The following is a 10,028-nucleotide window of genomic DNA, read 5'->3' on the forward strand; positions in this document are numbered from 1 at the left end:
TTGCACGAAAAGCTACATTTTGTGATTACATAATATCTATTTCAATATTCTGATGCAATTCTTGAATATTCTAAAGCAAATTTCTTTGTAAATTGATGCGTATAATTGGAGAAAAATATTGACACACCAATATTGAACACATTTTAATTATTGCAATTTTCAAGTATGGGTAAGTGTTTCGCCATCGGTTCAAAGTGGTATCTGCTCAGCTCTACAATAAACAAAAGTAAATCAAAAAGTGAAAATAAACAAAGCATTATGTAAACTATCTTCTACTATTAACTGAATTATGTATGATACTTGAGGGGTGTAAGGGGTGATCTTCCACCTGGTACACCCTATTGTCAACCTCACTTTCACGTAGTACACCCTGAACTGCATTTTGCAGACAATTGAGTATAATTCTGTGTGTTGTCCTTTTTTTTGTCCTTATTTGTGCTGAGTGCCCGTTTGCAGCCTCAGCTTTTAACGGAAGTCAGAATATTTTAAGATTTTAGTTATCCAACGTTAGAGTCGTTATTTGTAACAATAAGAGGCTGGATCCCGTATAATGTGACGGGTGCAAAATAGCCTAAGTGCTGACGCACCCAAAATTTTAAAATCAAATTCAAATGTATGATACTTGAAGTTTTATCCAAATGAAAATTTTAGTTTGTTTGCTCACAAGATAGAATAAAATTACAGCATTTGCATTTAATTTTAAAAATAGAGATTCATGCCACCTTTAATTTATTTGTTAAATTCTTACTCTATTGTTGCTTCTCTTTCAGTAATTCATACCTTGTGTATACATCCTGGCGTATACAATACCTGTACCATGTGATCTATCATCTACAAGCTTTGCTAGTCTAGCATCTCAGTCCTTCCACGGCACATATCTAAAGTGTATTTTCAAGCGTTTCCTGCAAAATATGCAATGGTTAATATTGCAAATTGTGCAGCCATTTTTTAGTACATATTTTGAACAAAAGCAAATGACTGAACTCTGTGTCCAAATATCAGAATTGAATTGTACATTGTGGTGTTTCTTTTTTACAAACATAAAATGGCTGGTTGTTCATAAAGTTTAGGCTCTCAATTTGGTTAACCATGAACATTCCTGTTTCTGTAAAATTTGGTTAATTCAGGAAATATATACAGTAGTAGAAAGTTTAAACACAAATATCTCTGCTTGGTTAGTTATAAAATTCATATAACCAACAGTCTTTGTTTAGTACATAAAATGATTAGGTAACTAATGATAGATGTTAATGTAACAGCGGAATCTAAGTTATAAGTGGCATATGTTTGTTACTTCAAGTTATTATTTAGTAACTTGCCTGACATTAGTAAGCTTTTTTTTTATTAATTTTTTTTTTCCTGATCTGGTCTCGTTTTGCGTTTGAGAGTTTTTTCTGTTGTGTAGAATTCAAGATAAACGTATGAGTTTTTAATTGAAAAATTTTCAATTCAACATTCCTTTTTTGCCAACATATGTTAATGGTATGTTTGTTGTTTATTTGATTGGAAACAAAGCAGTATAAGTATTCAGTGATGTTTCACAGAAATAATTTTTGCATGTAAGAAATTGTATTCAAGTTTCGTGGTATGTAAAAAAACAAAAACCTTTTTCTTTCTTTTTTTATGTAGCACATATTTGTACCAGATCCAAGAAAAATATTCCAGGACTTGATTTTTTCTCTCGATATTACAGTGCTTCAAATTGTGGTCTGAAACAGTTTTGTATAATTTTTTGATGTCGCTCAAAATTAAAGTGCCTATCTATCTTATGGTTGTTAAGACAACATACTAACAGTTATGTAATGTATGAGGTGAAATTCAAAGAAATAGGGGAAAATGTATAAGGTGAAATTCAAAGAAACTGGGAAAAATGCAGAAACAAATATAAAAACTGATTGTTACTTCTACAATACCTCCATGTTTGTATTTTTATAAACATAAATATGGTTTAGTATCTCATCACTCCAATTTCAAAATAACTAAAGAACTCACGTAAGGTTTTTACAGAATCCATTGCAAATGTGTTTAAGGTAGATCAATATGTTACTGATATTGTACAGACCTGATATATAATGGCACACATTCACAATCTAATTTATTTATGACTAAAGGGTTTTGCCCTTGAAAAGCAAAGCTTCTTATTTTTTAGAACCATGAAAACCGTAACAAATTAACAGAATGGTCCACTCAGTTGCACATTATTTATAGAAATGTCCAATCAATAAAAACATTATCAATAAAGTGCCAATTAATCTGTCGATCCTTAATATATTTAAGACTTTCCCCTCAATTATTTTTACTTTAATTCACATAATTGTTTTGTTTGTTATAAATGAAACCCTTTAAGGTTTAAATGCCAATGGATTTCTCCTACTGTAACTAAAGACAATTTTTTCCATATGAAGATTTTTGTATGTAAAAATCTGTATTTAAATTGTATAGAACAATGTTTATATTAATTTAATCACAACAGAACACCCCTAAAAAAATGTACCGAAATCGTACATTTGTGAATTGTTAACTGTTAACTTGTAGTCTTAACATTTGTTGCATTTGAAGACCAGATTTTGCAGATTGTATTACTGTATATGATCATGCATAGTGATAGTCATATATAATACATGAGATTTTATGAGCTATATATTTGAATCAAATCATTATAATGTTCGAACTGACAAGGAAATGTTACAGCCTTTTAATCATTGTGGATACAGCAATCAGCGTTTCATGTATTTTCACAATTTTTCAGTCAGTTTTTCTACCCAACACATAACGTGTGAGCTATTAAATCCAAAATTGACATTTATTTTCCTAAAGTGCAATTAAATATTCAGGCAATTTTCAAACCAACATCTTAATTACAGGGTGATTCTTATAGAACTGCCCCGACAAAATGAACTGTAATATAAAATATACCATGTAGATATAAATGTAATTTATACATGACATGCCTTGGATAGTGTGCCATTGATTGCTATCGGAGCATGTGTTGAAAGTGTCCACCGTTTTCAAGAAGGCACACCTGCACCCACATTTGCATATTTGCCGCAGTGTTTTTCCGTTCATGTTCCCAATTTCAGCCGAAATGTTGTCCTTTAAAGTTTGTAGCGTACGCAGGGTTTACTGAAGGACAGGGTGTATGCAAACAAACCTCATACGTTACGAGCTTTAAAAGACATTATTTCAGCTGAAATCAGGAACATGACTGGAGAAACACTGCATCAAGTCACTGCAAATATGCAAACGTGGGTGGAGGCGTGCCTTCTTGAAAACGGCAGACAATTTCAACACATGCTCCGATCATATTGAACCATCAATGGCACACTACCCTAGGTACATCATGTATATATCATGTTAATATCTACACTGTACATTTTACATTACAGCTCATTTTGTCGGGTTGGTTCCATACGAATCACCCTGTATAAACTGCATTAACTTAACTTAGTACTGACAAATGCATATCACACAACAGTTTTGTTTGTATTGTTGTTATACTTGCAGGAAAACATTGTTTCCTATTATAACATGGTGTTTTTCCTTTATTTAAAAAAAAGTTACTTTAAGTCCTGTATAGTAAATCTTAAAAAAAATGTCCTTAATACTTATTGTTTTATCTAAATATGGATAACATTTTGTGCAAAACTTGATTCATTTTGTATATAGTGAAGTTGTTGTAAAGTATGCATGTGTGTGCTTGTTGATTTATGCATTCTATACCAAAAAAAACAAAAACATATGCACCAAAAAGAAGAAATAGTCCACTATAAATGTTGAGAAGAAGTTTTTTCAAGATTCTGTATTGTGTCATATTCCTCTGTGATACCGGCAAAATAATACACTGAGTGGTTGGAAAGAGTGAAAAATTCTCCAGTAGTGACAAAGTGATTATATAAATTCAGATAAAAATTGCAGTGTCTTTTTTCACACAAAAAAACTAAATAATGCCAAAAGGGATTACTCATAGACCAACTGTGAATGCAAGATAATTTATTTTTCTTCCCTTCATGTAGAGGGTGTGTAAAATTGTAAAAAATATAAAATAAATCATATAAATATATGTAAAGTGTGTATATATATGCATATATGAACATTTTGTTGTTGTTTTTTGAAACATATAAAGAGTATATATATGTATACAATCTCATACATTTTAAATGTTGTGCTAAATGACCCATATGTGGTTATTTGCTATTCTTTAATATATATATATATATTTCTAAATTATCTGTGGAATTTTTAATACAGTAAATGCGAGACTTTTATCTTTTTTGTGATGAAATTTTTAGTAAGTTATTCCATAATACAGTTTGACATTATGGTGCACAGGCTGAACCTTCTGCAGTATTGTGATTTTTTTAAAAATATATAACATTGGTATACTTGTAATCCGTACAGAAGATTTAACAAATGTGCATGATAATTGGTATGTAATATTCTTACACTTCAGATTAAATTGTATAGAATGGTACAGAAAAGATGATGTTCATATCTTGGTAATTCTAGGCTGTTCGGGGGAAAAAACTCTTAAGTCAAAAAATGGAATTTTACAGCAGTTATTAGTCTATTCTTTTAATAGACATGCTGGAACATCACTATTTAGAATCTTTACACATGCCCAACATAAAATTACACTTACCGAATAAAAGCACTTTCTTTCCTTTAAAAATAGGTCTGAAAAACAGGGTCCGTCTTATATGCCACTAGTCAGTTTTTGATTATCTTCATTTCTGGAAACTTTCTATGTTCTGAATTAGATGATTTCTTTCTTGCGGTGTGTGACGAAGAAGATTAAAATGTATTATTTTCAACCTAATTAGATTAGGTAAGTTATTTCTTGAAAGCAGACCCACATACTACTTTATATTCAAAATACTGTAAATTAATTATAAATTCAGTGATAAAGCTTTTTCCTCAAAAATGCGTAAGAAAAATGGGGTGCATCTTATATGCTGTCAAATACATTATTTATATGAAAGGAACAGAAATTCACAGTTTGCGACTTACGTGCCTTTTCCTGAACACCCTAGAATTAAGGATAAAAAAGATGAACCTAAATGAAAAGAATTATGTCAGTACATTGCATTCTGCATCCAGTTATGTTGGAAGTTGTGGGCATTATTTTCCAGGTATATCCTGCAAATTACAAGAATAGCATCATGCTGTTCAGCAGGTGTTAGTTATTTTTAAATATTAAGGATGGACAGATATGAAATATTGATAAAAATTGATGATTCCAAATGGTTCATTGACCTCCTTATACGTTACCAGCTTTTACAATGGAAATGAAGCTGTATATTTAGAAATTTACTTTAACAAAAAGTACAGAGTGGTGATTACATGTTTATATCCACAAAAATTATAACAATATTGCACTAAATTGCAAGATATTTATAGATATATCGGATAGGTAAAATTTTCTGTAATTTTACCAATAAACCGACGTATTGATATATCTCTTTTGGCCCATACCGATAGAGTAGTGATTAATCTGCCTCATCCCTATTACATATAATTAAATAAAAAAATATATTTAACTGTAGGGTGCCTACGAAATAAAACCTATCAATATTGTTGATCATATCACGCTAGTGTTCATGGAAACTTCTAGATAAGCTAAAAACTTGTCATGCCGATTTTGTAAGACTCTTTACAAATGTGCAATGCAATCTACAACATAAAAATTGAGTTTAATTAAACTTTCTTTTACTTTGTCTCCAAATAAAGGAAATTGGTGTATTTTTCCACAAACGAAAGATGTCACTGTGTGAACTGTTGGCATTTTGAACCTCCATTGAATATGGATGCAGCATACAATGTACTAGTGTTATTTTATTTTTCAAATTCTGGCGACAATAGCAAGATGCTATCAAAATGTACATTTTTTTAAATTTTCTTGGTGTAATTTGAAACATGGTGTAACATCTCTCAGAGTGCTAAGAACTGCCAGGTGTTTTTTTTCTTTTCTTTGTCGTGCATAGTAAACGTATTGAGTTCCATCAGCCATGTTTGAGACCGGAACTTCCACCAGAGTAGCTTTGTGTGACCTTATTGCGAGATAAATGGTTATAGCTAATTGCACACAAAGCAACAGAAGGTCCATTCTTTTGCACTTAGACGTCATCTTTGCATGATGCTAGTCATTATTGTCAAATTCATAAATGCAGTCTGCATTGTTGGATAGCAAATAGTTTTCTTTTTGAGAAATCATTTCCTACTGTATATAGAACAATAAAAAGAGAGAAGTTTTGTTACTGAAAAATGTTATCTATTTTGTTCATTACCGACAAAAAGTGATTAATTGGTGTAAGATTCTTCATTTCAGAAAAGTCGATGAACTGTATGATATAAAGGATGTTGTTATATCTATTGTTATAGACATACTTAGTGCTGTTACATTATTCTTCTAAAAGTACTTTGAGGAAGCTATTTTTGAAATAAACAAAAGAGGATGACACTTAAATAATCGGGAGAAAATGAACAAGTGTTTCTTCGAATGAAAAGATTCATTTCTTATTTCCACTTTTGTTTTCACAATATAAAATTGTGGATTTTACTATTGGGCTAGGGAAAACACAGGTGTTTGTATATTGAAAATTATAAAATGCAATGAAGAAATTCCCGGAAACATTCAGTTTTTTGCAAACTGATGTCATTTTCATCTTCAATTCTTTTAGCACTAAAGATGGGAACATGATTAGCTGTCAAAGAGCTGAACAGATAACAGTTTGACCTGATGCCAATTCCCACCAAACAAATGCCGATCCTTGAGCATCATAAGACTTTAAAGATATTCAGAACATTCTAGAAGCCACCTTCGAGAAGAAGCGCTTGTATCCTTTCTCCCTTGTGTTGAGTGAAACTGCCTGTAGGGAAGATAGAAAAGCTGCTGACGTACCAGGATGATTCAGAACAAGTAATTTCCAAATCAGAAAACAATCAATTTACAAATATTTCTAAATCAGTAGAAAATTGCATTGGGTACACATTGGAGATTCAGAAGATACGTAAGAAAAGGTTGGTAATAAAGTATAATTTGTAGTGAATAAGTAAATATTTGACAAATGGTCGAACAAAGGTAAAACTCAGTTTTAAAGGGCTTACATTAAAACATAATTCCTATAAATGAAAATATAATTTACAAATATTTTTCTGATTAATGATATTTACTAAAAAAAATGTATCTTAAGCATAAGTACTGTGGAATACATTTGACATGACTGTGTAAGAAGTTGCAAAAATTTATTTTTATTTGTGTATTGGATGATTTGCCAATACAAATACTTGCACCTTACATAAAAATCTCAATTATATATTTACTGCATGTTTAAGCCACATCAGTAGTTACATCCAAGCGAGGTATTGTTGGAAACAATTGGGCTGAATTTTTCACCTGCATTCCTTTAAATTTGCGACAAGAAAATATGTGTGGGTCTTTTCCTGTGATGACAAGATATGAAAAAGCAGCTTTTCCTGACACACTAGTGCATAAGAAAATGTCTTTCTAACATCAGAGACTAAATTTGCCCACAGATATCTGCCATACCCTCATGCTTTGCAGTTTTCTAAATTTGACATTCATATTTTAATATTTCTTGTTTCTAATTGTAAACATAAGTAGACAACAAATTACAAACAAAATAAGTATATTGGCTTTGAAGAAGATAGCACGTGTGCAAATCACATTATGCTTTCTTTAAGGCAAATGTAGAATGTAAATATTTTCTTTTAAGAGTTTCACCATTATATCTGCACATATCTTTGCCACAAATGCATGAATTTTCAATAGCAAATGTGATCCAGTGTATGTGAATGCCTAGAACTTACATGCAGACATTGTCTGATGCTAACCGACCAGGTGAGTTTTTGAGAAGTAAATTATGGAACAGAATTTAAGATCCAGAGTGTCATTACAAGGCAAATGTTCATTTTTTAAAAAAAATACAGCAAAAGTTTTTAAAATATTGCAAGGTAAATTGTGAAATAATTAATGAGAAACTTCAATAATAATAATGAAACAATAGACAATCATCAGGAACTTTGTCAACGCTACTGACATCTATACAGACTACTGGGAAATCCAGTTCTTGCATAAAATTTAGTTTTCACACCTCCGTTACTAATAAATCTGTTTAAATGCATGTACTTCTGTAGAAATAGGTTTCTAACAAGTAAAATGCAAACCCAAATATTGTCTTTACTCTAAAAATCAAGCATGCACTCGACTATTATTTACATGGATGATAAATAACATTGAGGGTACAAATTTGGATTATTAACCATATTTTGACCGAATAAAAAATTGAAATATTTAGAAATTGAGCCATTAGAATATCAATTCTTAATGAAAAGATGCGAGGAGGAAGGGGGGGGGGGGGTCACCGGATCGTTTACCACCTTTCAACCACTGTTTTGTTACTTGTTCAAGAATCCTGTATAAAGTACAATTTCCACCTTCCCTCACAGCATTTTCATCAACACCCTTATTGCAATTTTTCACAATTAACCTTCATTGTAAAGTGTTTTATTTACATTGTCCTGCTACGAAGTTCCTGATTTTACATGTAAAAGTGAGCGAGCATTGAATAATGGATTCTCCCTGAATTCAGAAATCAAGACCTGTTTCAGAAAACAGTTATGTACATATGTAATTATATAGAAAATGTAGATACTATTTTGCTTGATTTTTTTTCAATCTATGATAGAGAATTGAGGAAAAATTAAACACTGCCATGTCCCTATAACTTGCTTATAAAGAAAGAATGTCCGTTGTTTCTTTTACATTGCTTACTGTTAAATTGTCATTGTTATTTCACGCATGCAAGAGCATACATGCAAAATCGATATGTGAAGTATGTAAAAGTATAGTGTAACTGTAAAGAAAAAAGAGGTAACAATTTTGTCATGTTTGTAGTAACTTATTTGAATTGCAAGTGGACAAATAAATTAGATTTTTTATAGCCTTATCACCTTTAAATCTTTGGAATGACTGTGTAGATTAGCCTAATGTGGCAATTTAAAAGAGGATTGTACTAAACAATTTGTAAAAAGATACAAATATTAAGAAATGTTTCAGCATTAGTTTTCTATAACAACTTCACTTACACAATCTTCATAAAATATATAATAAATATTACATTTAATAACTTTTAGTGATTTGACTTCATTGGATCTACCAAACTGCGGAGTAAAATTTGGTGGCACGTATGTAATTATTAACAATTACGTAACTGAACTCATCATAACTAATTTTTATTATATTTGTTTGTTGTACAAATCTGAATTTACTGCAAAATCATAGAGTACAACAATAGTTTTATATCCCAGTTGTCATATTTTCATAAAAATGCCTGAAGTAATAATCATATATTACTTTTTATTTATTGTTTATAAGCAATTTGAACTGCATCTAGAAGAAAAACTTTCACAAACATCTTGTTTATATCTTCAGAGCCAGCTAAAGTTAGTAATTATTGAGTCAAATTACATCTTCTGATTATCACAAATAGTACACTTAATTTGTAGAAAATTTTCTCTATACTCTAAATGCCAATGACATAAATTTGTCTTTCAAATGAACATAGAAATACTAACTATAAACAAGAGAAGTTGTAACCTCATTGGACACATTTCCTATAATCATTGATGTGCTTTTTTTATAGAGATAAATGTTAAAAGAAAAAGAAGTGAGAAATAACTGCTGCAACACCATTTATTAAATGTTAGTTAGCATAATGGTGATTAATAATCACCATTAACATAGCATGGTTAGGTATTCTGAAAACAGAAAATCTTTGCAAATATTGTTGAATTCTTATCAACCTATAAAGAAATATGTTAAAAAATAAACTGTGTTCCAGGAATGTGATTAAAAATCACAATTTGAAGGTGTGGATTTGTCCTCCTACTGGAAGAGAGTTGGCTTCTAGAATTATATTTATAAAGATATGTATATTATCTCCCTTTTGGGGCCAATTTCTAGAAAGTGAAATTATATAGATTTTTCTATAAGAAACGAGTGAAATATT

At 30.6% G+C, this 10,028-nt stretch overlaps 1 protein-coding gene across 4 annotated transcripts in view; it reads left to right on the forward strand.

Moving 5' to 3' along the window:
• The window catches only part of Stacl (SH3 and cysteine-rich domain-containing protein), a 908,463-nt gene extending 904,403 nt beyond the window's left edge, over nucleotides 1-4,060 (forward strand). For all 4 annotated transcript variants that reach the window (XM_083112374.1, XM_083112375.1, XM_083112377.1 and 1 more), the window contains one exon: nucleotides 771-4,060. The gene's annotated coding sequence lies outside the window, so the exon portion shown is untranslated. The remainder of the gene's footprint in view (nucleotides 1-770) is intronic.
• Nucleotides 4,061-10,028: the final 5,968 nt, after the last annotated feature.

The sequence above is a fragment of the Lepisma saccharinum genome, chromosome 26 (assembly GCF_977018435.1).
Source record: "Lepisma saccharinum chromosome 26, izLepSacc3.1, whole genome shotgun sequence".
Taxonomy (NCBI): Eukaryota; Metazoa; Arthropoda; class Insecta; order Zygentoma; family Lepismatidae; genus Lepisma; species Lepisma saccharinum.